Below are 16,516 nucleotides of genomic sequence, written 5' to 3'. Positions count from 1 at the left end.
TTATTTATTTATTTATGCGCTTTTATATAGCGTGGGCCTTACCCATCGCCTCGGAGCGCTGTACAATACAATGAAGAACGTTACAAGAGAATTGAGAGTAACACGATAGTAGGAAACTACATGTACAGTTGCTATTGTTACTCATTCAGAGTTACTTATTTGCATCGTACCTATTAATTACAGAAAACTTATTTAAAGAAATTACAAAAGAGATTCAAGGTTATACAGAAGAATGGCACATATTTACAGAATTAAATCCAGGATAGCTGAAAATAAGAGACTTAAATAACAGAGTTATAGCTCTCAAAATAGTTAATTAGCAGTTAGGGATAAGCCAATAAAGGTGAGGGTGGAAGCTAGTATGGTTCTTCACGAGTGGTGTTGTTGTGAAAAATATCTTTGGAAGAAAAAAGTTTTGAGGTCCATTTTGAAGGTTCCGAAAAAGGTGGTCTGAAGGTTTATAGGCAGGAAGTTCCAGATTCTAGTCGCACTACCTTTGAACAGTTGCACCATAAGTCTTTCACTTTTGAACGTTGGAGGTTCGAGCAGCAGTTTTTTAGCATTTCGTGTGGGTCTAGAGCCACCAGATACCTTGAGTTTGTTTGTTAATGTGCCTAATGTGTAAACTAATTAAATCTAAGTTTAAAGCTTATTATACTGCGACGTCAATGAGATTTGTAAAAGGTCCGAAACATAACCACATTAGGTGTGCCTTATTTATATGTACATATATGTATCTATATATATATATAGTCCAAACCCCAAAGCGTTGCCTCCATAACCGAGTTTCTCTGCCGGTAGTGTCGCATGCAAATACAGGCACAGCCGCCGCTCAATAATACTTTCAAAGTATGCAGTGAAGACGATGCAGACGCTACTCCAAGTAAATAGTGGATATTTTTATTTCAAAGCATCCAACCCCATGCGACGAGCTGTGTGCACATCATATATATATATATATATATATATATATATATATACTTATATTTCACACAAAAACAAAGGCTAAAGTGATGTTATAGCTAGGGAAACATTTCAGCTAGAACTAAGGTTTTCTAGGGGGCCGGAAAAGGTAGGGGTCGCTCCTTCGGCTGCCCCCTCCAATCAGGCGCCTCCAGAGGGCAGGCTCGCCGAAACAATGGGTGGAACGATGGCTGATACAGCACCTTCTTCCCCAACCAGGGAGGTGGGAAGGGCAGGCCCAACTGAGCTCCCAGAGTATGAGATAACCGCTCGGGGAGCATCAATGGTAAGCTGTACCCTTTTTTCCCCTCTAAGACTGGGAGAGAGACACAGGTGGTTCACCCACAGATGGGCCCAGATGATTTTGGACCCATGGGTGCTGGAGAAGGTCGAAGGCTTTCACCTAGAGTTCTACAGAACTCCAGTTAAAAAAGTGAGACCACATCCAATAGGCTTTTCCCAACAGGAGTCAGATTTGATCGACACAGAGGTGCAGGAGCTGCTCTCCAAGGCAGCTATCAAATAGACAACTCTTCATTGAAGGGGTTTCTTGAATAACCATTTCCTTGGTGGAAAAGAAGGACAAGGGAACCCAACCAGTGATAAACCCAAGAGTTCAACAAGTGGTTGGTTTACTGCCACTTTAAAATGGAGGGCATTCATCTCCTAAGGGACAGTCTCCTTCAGGTTGACTTGCTAGTTCACCTAGACCTCAAAGATGCTTACCTGACAATTCCCCCTTTTCCATCTCAGTGTCACTTCCTGTAATTTGAATGGAGGAATCACATCAACGAATTCCAGTTTTTACTGTTCGGCCTCTCCTCAGCTCCATGGTGCTTCACGAAGCTCCTAAAACCTGACGTGGAGACCTTATGGATGCAAGGCATCAGGTTGATCATCTATCTCGATGATATCCTGCTGATGAATCAATCTCACAAACAACTGATGGCCCAATTGAACACGACTATCATGCTTCAACAGGACCTCAAGTTTGTCATCAATGGAAAGAAGTCAGAACTGACTCCATCTCAGTCAATGACTTTCCTGGGTTTCCTGATCGATACCACTTCAGCTATGTTGAAACTTCCAGAACAGAAGTTCGTCAAGATCAAGAAGGAGCTTCTGAAAGTGCTCAGGAGAGACAGGATACCTCTCAGACAACTTGCAAGGATAGTTAGATTGTTGTCTTCTTCAAAAGCGTCCCATCTGAAGAGTGGCCTTAGTTATTTGGAGCTAGTGGCAATGTCAGCAGAAGCCAGAACAGAGATTCATGGGTGGATAGACCATATGGAGGCATAGAACGGGCCGGTGATCTTCGGTTCTGTGTAGGACTGATCATACAGTCAGATGCCAGCCTACTGGGCAGAGGTGCCAGATGTGGCGAGGTCGCCATAGGAGGCCAGTGGATGCAGGAGGAGTTGAGTATGCACATCAACTGCCTGGAACTTCTTGCAGGTTCCTTTGCGATCATATCTCCTACACAGGACAATGTCTTGTGCTGTGTACTACTGAGGATGGACAATACATCAGCGGTCCAGTATATCAACAGACTGGGGGGCATCCGCTCCAGAGCCCAAGCAGAATTAGCCAAGGACTTTTGGCACTACTGCCTCCAGCGACAGGTCTCCCAGAACATGGTGGCAGACTGGAATTCCAGACATCTCATGGATTCAAGTGACTGGCAACAGGATCCGTCGGACTTCCAGGTCCTAACGGAACAGTGGGACCCTTGCAATGTGGGCCTCCTCGCGTCCAGACTGAATGCGCAACTTCCCAGGTATTTCAGTTGGAGACCAGACCCAGGAGCAGTGGCAGTGAATGCCTTCCTCCAAGATTGGACATCGGGACAGGCCTATGCTTTTCCTCCTTTTCTTCTGATCCCCAGAGTGACGGCCCAAGTCCAGAGACAGAGAGCGTCCCTGACACTCATCACCCTGATTTGGAGATCGCAGGCATGGTTCCTCACACTGCTAGAACTGTCATGATCCCGTTGGTGTTTGGAGAGACACCTGGATTCTGTGGGGGCCTCAGTTCTACACATAATCAGTTTCCGTGCAGACCTATTCAAATTGGGTCTGGCTTTCCACACAATGAATTCTTTCATGTCAGGCATCTCGACTGGACACCTTCTCATCAATAATATTCCGGTGGTGGAGCATCCTTGGGTGTGTAAACTGCTTAAAGGCATCAGAATGCCTAGACCCCCACAACCCAGATACTTTGGATTATGGGATGTCAATAGAGTTCTTCATCTCCTCTTGGAATGGCAGGATAACCAGTACTTATCTCGGAAGGAGATATCAGCCAAATGGGCCAGGCTTTTATGTCTCATATCCTGCAAGAGAGTCTCAGATGTTTGGGCTCTCGACATCACAGAGAGATTATTTACCCTGGAAGGGGTTACATTTACTATGTCCAGGCAGACCAAAACAAATACCAGGTCGTTATTCTATTCTAGGTTTGAAAGTCATCCTAAGCTCTCTGTGGTAAGATGCCTTAAGGTAAACGAGGAAATGACAACATAAATAAGACAATCAGGTGAGAAACAACTGTTAATTGCCATAAAGAAGCCATACAAGGTAAGGTGGTTTCTTCCCCATCTATTGCCAAGTGGGTAAGATGGATCATGACAGAGACTGGTATCGATGTTCGCCGTTCCGGTGCACACTCTACCAGAGGCGCCATGGCTTCTAAGGAGGTCCAGGTAGGTGGCAGGCTGGAAGTTATTATGAATGCGGTGGGCTGGTCATCAGAATCCACCTTTAAAAAAATTATATTTCAAACCTATTCATGAAGCATAATCGCTGGGAATGAGTAAGCTTTGAACATGCATAATCCTCGCCTCTGCGTCCTTAATAGAATTGAAACTTTCCTTTACATTAACTAGGACATTTTTCATTACCACAGAAATTACAGCACTCATGACACCTTTGATGACATCATTGATAATGTCACTGAAACATCTGCAGTAAAATTATTGATCAGATAACTGCATGGCGGGGACGCAAGTTATGGTGAACTTAGGGCGCAAGTTACTTGAGATAACTCTAACGATAACAGGTGAATTTCTTTGGTTTTGGACATTTAAAATGTGAGCCTAACTATAAAGTCCCTGTTATCTTTGTTTTTTAAGTGAATTTCTATGTTTTTCTTAATTCTATTTCCTAACTATAACGACCTTGTAACAGTTGGGTTTTTTCAGTGAATTTCGATGTTTTTTTTTTTTAATAAAAAAGTAATATTCATCACTATACATAAAGTGTACAGCGGCGGGCCTGTGGGCAGGCCATGCACCCAACCCCTATAACAACCCAACCTCACGCTGCGCTTCGCCGCAGGGCCACACCTGCGGTCAAACCTGTGCAGACAACCCTATAACCACCCAACCCTGCGCAGTGGGGGTTGTCAGCCAGGCCGGGGTAATGGCAAAGTCCGGCAGGCAACCCTCCTGAATGCATCTATATATATATATATATATCTATATATATATATATATATCTATATATATATACACATATACATATATATATAAAAACTACTGGCGATAGGCAGTAGGTAGTTATAGTTATGACCAACTTTTCCCATAGACAAAGTGTTTTTGTTTTGCTAATAATGTTGGTGCCGTTTGATGAATCTCCACAAAAATTTCCAGAAAAGTGTCCTACTTTGCCTAGTTCTGCATGGAAAGTTCAGGGTGATTCATGAAGTCGGGCCCGAGAAAACAGTAGGGTCCCAAAACACTTTTCACCCATTTTGTGTCTGTGGGGATTTTGCATTCTTTAAACACGGTTACTGCCTGAACCTCTGAACAGAATTACACCAAATTTGGCAGGAAGCTAGCTCGTTGTCCGCAGATTGTCCTTTTGGATTTTGGTGTAAATCTATTATGTAAAGTCTGAGTTATTTCAGGTTAAAAAAAATATATATATATATATAGGGATGCAGACCCTCCACGGATCCACCCGCGGTGGATCCGGGGGAAATACAGGGCACTGATTGGCTGGCTGCAACCTGACTGAAAAGTTGCTGCCGCCATTCTGTTTGTCGCCTCGGCTGGGGGGGTGGGAAAAGAAGAGAGCAAAAAACACATAAGGGGTCAGGATAACAAGTATCCTGACCCCATAGGACTGGCTAAAAAATTGCCCTTTTTTTTTACCAATCTGCAGATCTGCGGGTCTCAGACTGGCCCCCTGTGTAAATTTGCAGTTGATTTACCGATCCAGAGAAAAATGGGAAAAAAGATCTACTGTATCCAACCCTATCCTGTGTGCGGTCATGCGCTGCTTGGGTTTGGGTGCATGCAGGAGGGTTGGCCACAGGGCCTAGCCATGGTCATGGCCCAGCGACCACCTCCCATCGCACACGGTCAAAGGCCATGGGTGGCGCTGGTTATAGTAATGTCCGTGCTAAACTTCTGCTGTGTGCTGGTTATATTAATATGCGTGTTTAAAAAAACATAAAAATTTACTGGAAAAAAACAAAGGTTACAGGGATGTTATAGCTAGGTTCTGAATTTTAGTTATGGATAACTCAGGTAACTATACCTTGCGCCCTAAGGTAACTATAACTAGTACCCTCGCCATGCACAACTAATTACCCCACATATTACTTCACTGATGACACCTTCTATGGCATCATTGATATTATCATGGCAGCACTTGCAATCAAATTATCAATGAGAAAACTGTGCATGGCTGGGAAGCGAGTTATAGTTCCTGGAGTAGAAGCACTTACAGATGTAAACAAAGCAGGTGCCCAAGTTGAAGATTCACTTCTATGAAGTGCTGATCATCGTAATTTCTTGCACATGGTCAAGGCATTTCCACCTTGAAAAGTTATCTGTAAACCTTAATGGAGGTATTGCATCCTTGCTTGTTTCGAGTACAATATCTCATGTAGTGACTTTGATGAGTGGGTTCTTTCTTGTCATCTGCTGCTGAGACCAGAGATTGTGTTATCTCTTTTAAAAACTAAAATGATGTAAAATGGTCTAGAAGCCTTACCCTTTTAGCCCCACCCCATGTACATTAGTGGTATGCAAAGTCTTTCCCCCATTTCCCCAGGAAGATGGACAACTTACTAAAAGAACCCCCCAAGCACTTTTCCCGCATATTTTAGAGACACATTTCTGATGCACAGGAATATCATCACATCTCCACCAAACAAAGAAGCACTTCATGAGTGGCGTGAGGTAGGGTGAAGGCTATGTATGGCACTGTGTTGGGTGGTTATAGGGGGCTGGCTGCAGGGCCAGGCCGCAGGCACTGGGATGAGTGATTATAGGGGATTTGTCCCGGGCCTCGGTGCAGGCCAGGTCCTGTAGCCAACTCTGTTGCACACGGGCCTTTGGCCATGAGCAGCGGTAGTTGGATTAACGTAAAGTAATTACAATTACTTAATATAAAAAAAAAACATAGAAAGTCACTGAGAAAAAACAAAGGTTACAGAGACGTTATAGTTAGGAAATTGATTATTTAAGTGAATTCCTATGTTTTTTAAAAATTCTAAGGTCACAGGAAGATTACAGTTAATCTCACATTTCAACGTACAAAACCATAGAAATTCAGCTGTTATAGTGTTATTTCAAGTAACTATAAATCGTGCCCTAGGGTAACTATAACTCGCACCCTCACCATACACTGCTAATTTTATGACAAGACCGGAGGCTCTATTATGCGTTCTTTTCTTACTTTAATTTAAACAGCAGCAGTCAAGAAACTACAACTCCCAGAAGGGTTAGCTAATGTCTAACCAATGGGAGCGAAACAATAACTCGAACTGGACCAATAGGAAGGGGCCATAAACCATAGAGAGCACCCTTGACTGCAAGCAGCCCTCTTTTCTTGCTGCTCGCAGTCAAGATAAGTACTCTCCTTTTCGTCTCATACGTATTTATTGATTTTTCAGCTGTTATATTTAAGGCATTTAGAGTTTTACTGTAATTTACTGTTTATGCATTCGGTGTATAATTCCCTATTGCTTTTACCGCTTCGCGGCGGCTTTATCCCGTTTCTTTCCCTCTCTTCCCCCCCTTCCAGCATCGGTCTTTCATGCGCGCGCTCCGCCGAGCGTTCCATTGCGCAGTTCGTTTTGCTTCTGTCAGCGCGCGTCTCATTTTAACGCACGTCTGACAAGGAAGCCCTTACCGGTCCGGCGCGGCTTCGCCTCGGCTTCTCTTCCTCTTGTCTGCCACCGCTTTCCTTCCAAAGCGGCTTCACGCGTTGTCGGCCCCAGAGGACAGCGTTCATTCCGCTGTCGCTCCTTGGTGCCGCTTCGCGTATCAATTGAATTTCTTCCCCTTCAGGTCTCCGCCTTTGGGAGGAGCCAAATTTTAGTTCTCGGAGCGTGTTGCTCCTATTAACCCTTTCTCATCCTTGTTTTGGTATTCCTACAACACATTTCTGGGACCAGTTTTTTCTCGTATTTCTGCCCACAATAATTTCATTTTACCATGGAATCGGGGAGTTCTCCCTCAAGGTCTGCCTCTGAGGAGGATGAGGAATCCTTTAAACAGGATTTGAATAAATTTATCCAGTCCTCTGTAAAACACGCTATGAAAGCGTCTATGGAAAAAATGTAAAAAAATATCGAAAATTCTGTCATGTCCATGGTGTCCAAATCTATGGCCCATTCTGCGGGGGAAAGCAGAAAACAAAAATTATTATCTTCCAAATCACGTAAAGGCGCACAGACAGGAAGTGAGCTTGCCTCACACAAGACTGAGGACTTGATTCCTCCCAGGCCTCCTTCAAAGGAGGGGATTTCCGCCAAAAATACGGCACCTCAATCAAAATGTAAATCTAAACTGAAGCATATTACTGCGCCTAAAAAGATTGTGATTTCAAACATTTTGGACACGGACGATGAGGACATGGATGAGTTATCTCAGTCTGACAATCCGGATGATACGTTTTCCCCACCTTCCCCCAAACGTATCAAAATTGCGGCAGGTGGTCCCTCTACCAGCGTAGTCGACTCAGAGGGTGTTCCCATGTTTGATCCGTCCCTCATTCACCATCCTAACTCAACAGAATGGCTTCCGTTAGACCATGTAGGTGATTACATCACTTCCCGCCTACGCCTTCCTTTAGATAAGCAAACCAGATCCAAATTAAAATCAGAATGCCCCAGACCATCATTGGACTCCAATATTACAGCAACCCCAACTATTGATGACTCTCTCATCACTTTCTTTACCAAATTCGGTAAGGATCCCCGTAAGGGAGTGGACAAGGCCTGGACCACTTGTCAGGACAAGCTCCTGGACGTGGTAGGCCCTCTGGCAAGGATCTTTGACATAGCTGAATCAGCCAGGTTGGAGGAATCGTCTATTGATCCCTTAGATCTTTCCCTTTGGACTCAGCGAGCCTTTTGTCTTTTGGGCAATGCGAACTCGGCTATTATCCACGAAAGGCGTAAGGGCCTTCTACTCAAAATGGACCCCAAGTTAGCCAACTTGGCCACTCGAGACCCCGGCATTCAGGCCGACGGGAAACTCTTTGGTGATAACTTCATAAAAGACGTTAGCCGTTTCGTTTCGACTTTTTCATCCTTGGACAAAGCCCAACAAAATCTCAAAAAAGTTTTTAACCAACGTGTTTTTTCCCGGGCCGGTAGAGGTAGAAGCCGCTTTACCGGCCGCACATACAGGAATCAAGACTCAAGAGGATATGCCAAATCCTTCAATTCCTACTCTCACGAGTTCAAACCCCACTTCAACCCACAAAGAGCTAGGGGCTTACACAGCCGTGGCCAGCGCTTCTCCAGACCGCCCGTTAATCAAGGTAAGCCAACCTTCTGGCCCTCCCGTAGGAGGTCGCCTATGCTTCTTCCTCCAAAAGTGGAAGTCAATCTCTGCAGATCCTTGGGTATTCTCAACAGTTCAGGGATATCAGATCGAACTCCTTTCTCCCCCTCTCCAATCCTGTCTTCCTCCTCAACCAAAGTTTTCTCTGGAAATGTCCTCTCTAATCTCTTTAGAGATACAATCTCTCTTAAAAAAAGACACCATCCATTCTTGCACGCCAGACCCATCCGGATTCACCAGTTCTATATTCCTCGTCCACAAAAAGAACAAAAAGCTAAGACCAGTAATCAACCTGAAATCTTTCAATCAGTTTGTCATCTACTGACACTTCAAGATGGAAACCATTATCCATCTCAGGGATATCTTGCTCCAGTTCGACTGGTTAGTCAGACTAGACTTACAGGACGCATACCTGACTGTTCCTATTCATCCTTCTCACAGAAAGTTTTTGCAATTTCTTTGGAATTCAAAAACTTATCACTTTTCCTCTCTTCCTTTCGGCCTATCTTCCGCACCCTGGTGCTTCACAAAACTATTGAGACCGGTCGTAACCTTCCTTCGCTCCCTAGGCATCAGACTGATTATCTATCTCGACGACATTTTGATCATGCACCAGAGCAAATCATCCTTACTATCTCACCTGCAGATAACATCCACTCTCCTCTCAGATCTCAGTTTCATGATAAACCACGAAAAGTCAGTTCTTCTACCTTGTCAACAAATAGAGTTTCTGGGTTTCCAAATAGATTCCGTTTCGGCCGCTCTGTTCCTTCCCCGTTCCAAAGTGTCTGCAATAAAAAAAGAACTAATCTTAACTCTTCAAAAAGATGTTATTTCTCTCAGAGCCCTCACAAGGGTCGTCGGCCTTCTCTCGTCCTCTATCCAGGCCATCTTTCCAGGACCCCTCCACTACCGCGCCCTCCAGCGCCTCAAAATCCTTCATCTTCGTCGAGGGCTGGCTTATTCCGACCTTGTCTCCCTGGATCAAGAATCCCAGATGGAAATCCAATGGTGGATATCCCATTTAGAGGCTTGGAACGGCAGATCCATCTTCCCCTCTGTGCCCGATCTTGTGTTAGAATCAGATGCAAGTCTCACGGGTTGGGGCGCCCGCTGTGGTTCGATATCGACTGGCAGTATATGGTCCACAGAGGAGTCCAGATTGCACATAAATTGTTTAGAGCTTCTTGCAGGCTCCTTTGCGATCAAAAGTTTCACAAAAAACAGAGCACGATGCTCCATTCTGCTCCGTATGGACAATATATCAGTGGTGCGTTACATCAACCGTCTAGGGGGCACCAGGTCCAGACCGCTGGCTCTACTAGCCAAGAGTCTCTGGGATTTTTGCCTGTCCCACAAAATTTCCCTTTTAGCAGAATATCTACCGGGATCATTGAACTCCAATGCAGACTGGCATTCTCGCCACCTCACAGACTCCAGCGACTGGAAATCACACCAGTCTGTCTTTCATCAGATAGAAAGGAAATGGGGTCCTTTCCAAATAGACCTCTTTGCGTCCAGACTCAACACTCAGCTTCCCCATTTTTTCAGCTGCCGCCCCGATCCACTGGCTCTGGCTACAGACGCTTTCCTACAAGATTGGTCCGGTTCCCTCAACTATGCCTTCCCTCCTTTTATCCTGATCAACAGGGTTCTGAACCAGGTCAGACGCCAGAAGGCATCCCTCGTCCTGCTAACCCCCTTTTGGCAATCTCAGGTTTGGTTCCCTCCCCTACTCGAGCTGACAGTAGATTTTCCTATTCTACTCCCGACATTTCCATCCCTCATTCGAGATCCTTTCGATCGCCCTCACAATCTGATTCTCGACCAATCTTTAACACTCTCAGCCTGGCTCATTTCCGGTCTACCCAACAGACCCATACTATTTCGGCAGAAGCTTCAGAGTTCATCAATAACGCATGGGCACCTGGCACGAGAAGAGCCTATAAATCAGCTTGGGCTCTTTGGTCAAGCTGGTGTCTGAGAAAGTGTTCCAATCCCTTTTCAGCGGATCTAAGTCTTATTATTAATTTCCTAGCCGCCCAGGCGGGCTTAGGTAAGTCATACCGCACAATAAATCTTTACAGATCAGCTATTTCCATGAACCACTCAAATATTGACGGCAACCCTATTGGGTCTCACCCTTTATTCTGTCGTCTTCTGAAAGGAGTCAAGCTCTCCAAACCCCCTTCTGTGAAGTATTCATATATCTGGGACGTCTCCTTAGTTTTAAATCTCTTCCTCTCCTGGCCAGATAACCCAAGCCTTTCTCTCAAAATGCTCTCTGCTAAGCTTACCATGTTGCTATGCTTAATTTCTATAAAAAGGACTTCGGACGTTAGGTCCCTAGATGTCTCTGCCCGGCAATTCTTACCTTCAGGGGTCCTATTTCACATTTCCAAACGCACCAAAACTAACTTACATTCAGTTTTCTACCCTTTCTTTCCGGACAAGCCAAAGTTATGTGTAGGTCTTTGTTTAAAAGAATATGAAAAAAGAACCGTTAACCTGAGAACGTCCTCTTCCAATCAATTATTGATCTCTTTTCGAAAACCCCACAATCCAGTGACTTCGGCAACTTTGGCCCGCTGGATAAAATTGATTATGTCCCTAGCGGGAATAGATATTTCCGTTTTTGGAGCACATTCCTCCAGGGGAGCTATGGCCTCAAAAGCTTTCGCCATTGGGTCCACTTTAGAGGACATTCTCAGGTCGGCAGACTGGTCGAACGATAATGTTTTCAAAACTTTCTATTCTAAACCTGTTAGAACTGCTTCTTCCTTAGTTATTGACCAGCTTTAAACGCGCATAATAGAGCCTCCGGTCTTGTCATAAAATGTAGAATTTCCTAGTAATTTATGACGGAAAGTCTTAATTTTATTAAAGACACGGAGGCGAATATTATCCCACCACAGTACTTCTATTAATATGTACTTTTTCTTTCCCTCCCAACGACTCCAGCACTGCCTCCAGCTTCCGGGTAACGCCGCTAGCTCAATCGGTTCCATCCTCAAGAAGAGACTTCTGGAGGCGTCATCGCAACCTGTCCAGGATCAGCTTCCTCAACCATCGCCCTTTCGGCTCATCGCTGTGGTTCAAGACTTGTGTTCCATTTCTTTATCTCTGGCAGTTGTTGGTCTTATTTATCCTTTGTTCCATGACTCTATTTGACTTGCTCGTCCAAGAAAAGAGGGCTGCTTGCAGTCAAGGGTGCTCTCTATGGTTTATGGCCCCTTCCTATTGGTCCAGTTCGAGTTATTGTTTCGCTCCCATTGGTTAGACATTAGCTAACCCTTCTGGGAGTTGTAGTTTCTTGACTGCTGCTGTTTAAATTAAAGTAAGAAAAGAACGCATAATATTTGCCTCTGTGTCTTTAATAAAATTAAGACTTTCCGTCATAAATTACTAGGAAAATCTACATTATACCAGATATTATAGCACTCATGGCATCTTTTTTAACACCATTAAAAATATCAATTTACCATAGCAGTCGAATTATTGATGAGAAAACTGTGCATGGTGGGGCACGAGTTATATTTACATTAAGGAACGAGTTATAGTTGCTTGAATAACTCTAAAAACTGAATTTCTATGGTTTGGGTTGTTTGAAATGTGAGCCTGACTATAACATCCCTATCACCTTTGTTTTTTCAGTGAAAAAAATATATATATACTTACACACGCACAATTATACAGATTGTTTTAGAGACATTATTGTGTCTCAATTAAAAACATCATCAGTCAGTATTGTGCAGAAATCACCCTATAATCCATTTTTATAAAGTAACTACACAGAACATATGGTGCACTAATCATCCCACTAAACAGTAAAGCGCAGTTAGCACAAATTAGACAGTGCTGTACTCGTCCCATCAAATAGTACTGTTCAATATTTTGACAAGTACATGCCATCACGGCATCACATAGTATTGCACACTAATGTATTGTAATTGGTACACGTGACAGTTTTGTGTGGTAATTATAGAATTAGACAATATTCTTCAGCAAACTCCCTATCTGGCAATACTTAGTGGTACTTAGAAGATTAGACAGTATTCATGACCTAAGGAAGCATTGTCTATTAATTACATAATTGTACATTATTATGCAATAACCATCTCATCAGACAGCACTATGCAGTAATTACACATTAGTTAGTGTAGTACAGTAATAATCCCATCAGGCAGTATTGTGTGATGATTATCTCATTAGACAGCAATATAAGGTAACTGCTGACTAAAGGCAGTGTTGTGCAGTGATAACATACTTAGACAGTAATGTGCAAATCAGAAATATGTTGATTGTGAATATTTCTCAATAATCAGTTTCCATCAGCTCGTATTTCGCATCGATGACACTAGTAGTCAATATTATCAACTAAAAGCTACAAGAACTAAAATAAGATAGGCTGTGATTCTCTCCCCAGCCGTCCCATAGTGTATAACCTGAAACTAAGCCTGACCTGACTTCTGAGTCTAAGGTGTGCAACCCAGATAAGGTCTCCAGCCGGTCCCTTTCCAAGAAAGCATGTCCCAAGCATCAAACCTCCCACTTTCAAGTGTTTGAGCATCAAGCAGAATTTCTATATGTATAAAACCAGCTCTTCCTCTTCCTGGGGTTGGACAGATTCCCATCATGGACAACTACAACATGCCCTGCCTCGCATTGTCCACTGTCTGTGCCCTTCACTGGCTCCCCAAGTAAGGAATCACCTTGAGGGCCCTCAGCCTTCCCAACTATGCAGCCTTTAAGACTTGGTTCCTTTACCTCCAGCTCTAAGCAGGGCATTAAGTTGGATGAAAAATGGTGGGAGGGTCTCTAAAAGGGGTGTGGGCAAATACGCATAACTATGAATCTTTTCCAAGAGTTGTGGCCTATGTAATTAAGGACACGGCTTAAAACATGTAAACTAAAATCCTGTGCTTCACAGTGCATGCTTGATACATGCCTAGTATCTGATTAATATTTGAGTGCATCCATGCTATCACACAATAACGGGCATGTGCCTAACACAAGCCATAGCTATTGGCTTTGCCAGCGCTTGTTAGCAGTCTCAAATAAATGAGTAATAGAGATATTGTGTGAGCGTTGAGCCGCTGAGATAGGCAGTGGGAGAAGCATGTGAGAAAAGATGCGTCTCGCAACCAGCAGGGGTATGTAAGAAGGGGTTTTGCACCAAAAAATGACGTTAGGCAGGTTATAGTAAAAAAAAAAAAAATGACTCTAACCAGCCTGGCATCATTTTCTGATGCAAAAACATCCATACCATATGACTCCTGTCTTAGAAAAGACAGAAGTCATGCCCACACCCCAATGGCCAGCACAGGGGACCAGGGTCCCCTGGGCATGGCAATTTCAGCCAGTGCCATTTAGGGGGCCCACTTCAGGGCCCCCAATGGCACTTTAAAAAAATAAGAAATACTTACCTGTACTTACCTATACTTATCTGGGATGGGGTCCCTCATCCTCCGCTGTTCCTCGTATGTGTGTGGCGGTGTCCCTGGGGCGGGCTCATGTGGGCTCATTCCATGGTGTTCCACCATCGAAATAGGCTCACAGGTCCTCTAATGCCTGCCCTGACCCAGGCGTTAAATAATGGCTTTGCACAATTTTTTGACCCCCTCCTCCCTCCCGTGCACCATTTTTGCATGGGAGTATAAATATGGTGTTAAGGCCATAGAGTCATTTTTTGCACGGGAATGCCTACCATGCATCTCATTAAGGTAAGGTAGGTTTCCACTTCCAAAAAATGACTTTAACTCCATAAATTTGGCGCTAGATGGGTCTAGCACCAAAGTATAAATATGGAGTTAGTTTTGCACTGAATTATATGCACCTAAGAGGCTAGGCAGGTATGGGGGAGCGTGTCATGAGTCAGCGCACGTGGAGGGAGCTAAAGTCAGCTGTGTAGGAGTCTTGTCTTCAGTACCGGTCACGTGGGCAAGTCGAAGTACAAACAGCACTTTACAGCACAAGCCTGATGCAGGTCAAGGCCGATTACAGTAATTAACGCTTTTATGGCGGTTTGCTGATGTGAGTCATATATTGAGGATAGTTGCAGCTGAGGCACTGTTGACAGGTGTTGTGGAGTGGCCATAGCGGTGAAAGGAATTCTTGAATAAGCACTTTGGATTAAAACGTTTACATTTGGTTACACATATATATATATATTTTTTATTCTTATTGCATATTGGAAGCTGTTTTGATTAGTTAATGTAACACAGTTTTCTGGTATTACAGTAAGAAAGATGAGTGAGGAGAGGACTCAGTCGGGTGATGAGGCTATGTTAGAGGAGAGGTTGAATGTAGCTTTGAATAAGACGTAGCCTGAGATAGGTACTAGAATGGAGAGGAAGATAGAAGCTATGATGTTGAGAAATAAGGTTGGTCCAAAAGAGGAGGAATTCTGGTTGGCAGGTGAGACTCCCCATACAGAAAAGAGGGGTAAGAAGGCTAGGAAGAGAAACACCTTACAGTGGAATTTTCACAGGCAAAAAGGAGGAAATCTGCGATGTCAGATCATGGAGTCTGTGTAAGTACAAGACATGGAGGTGTCGTAGACATTTGAAGAAGGGTCGTAAGCACTCTGTGGTGCAATGTGATGAGTTCTCTGGAAGCAGTTAGGTTGCTCAATTGAATTTGGTTCAGAGGGGTCAGACTGTGAGGAAGCTATAAGGAGTTTAAGAAAAGGGTAAAGGCTAATGAACTGGAGATTTTAACAGGTTCTTTAGGGGACTCTGATCAAAAAAGGATCTAACATAGACACCCTCTTTGTCCGGAGTGGACTCCTGTGGAACATGTCGCTGATTACTTGCATTCGTAGCTCAGGAAGCAAATTCCTAAAGAGGTCAGGGTCAGACTGAGATCTGTGTACCCAAGGCCTTCATTAGAGGATAAGGTCCTGGCGTCTGCTGAGCTAGATTTGAAGGTTTTGGCATTTATTGAGAAAGGAGATTGTGACCAGCATAAAGGCCTAGACAAAGGGTTACGCATGTGTCAGGATAAACTGCTGGATGTAATTGGACCACTGAGAAATATTTTCGAAATTATTGAGGAGGCTCAAGTTAACAAAGAGAATTTAGATAGTGAAGAACTATGTCAATGGATCCAGCGGGCAGTTTGTCTATTGAGCAATGCAAATACAACTCTTTCAGTAGAGCACAGGCAGAGTGTATTACTAAAGAGAGACCCTAAGCTGATGGATTTGGCAAACAATGAAGTAGGGCCTTCTGCTAAAAATCTTCTTTTTGGGGATGACTTTATCAAATCAATTTCAAAGTTTGTAGGGGTGTATACTAGTTTCCAGAAGTCCCAACGTGATATAAAGAAGGTCTTTAATGATCATGTTTTTAGTTGGACTGGGAGAACAAGGAGTTGTTTTCCCAACAGGCAATTACAAAGTCTACATTTTCCTAAGGACATGGAACCTCTCAAGGTTAAGGATCATGGAGACCTTCCAGTTTCTACCTTTAATGGCAGCAGCCTAGGGGCTGAGGAGGTTGTAGCGATCGGCGGTTCTGAAGATCAAGTAACGTTAGATCTTACTGCTATTCCAATAAAGTTGGACAGCAGACTTGCCCAATCTTATCACAATTGGTTGCAAGTAACAGGAGATCCTCGGGTTCTAGAAGCGGTGCAGGGTTATCACATCAATTTCTTAGAAGTGTCAATTAAAAGTTTAGTTCCCTGTGGAGTGCAGGTCAGTGCAGACCAAGGGAAGTTAGTGAACAAAGAGGTCCTGGAGCT

Source organism: Pleurodeles waltl, chromosome 7 (genome assembly GCF_031143425.1).
Source record: "Pleurodeles waltl isolate 20211129_DDA chromosome 7, aPleWal1.hap1.20221129, whole genome shotgun sequence".
Lineage (NCBI taxonomy): Eukaryota > Metazoa > Chordata > Amphibia > Caudata > Salamandridae > Pleurodeles > Pleurodeles waltl.
Note: the sequence above shows the minus strand (reverse complement) of the source record.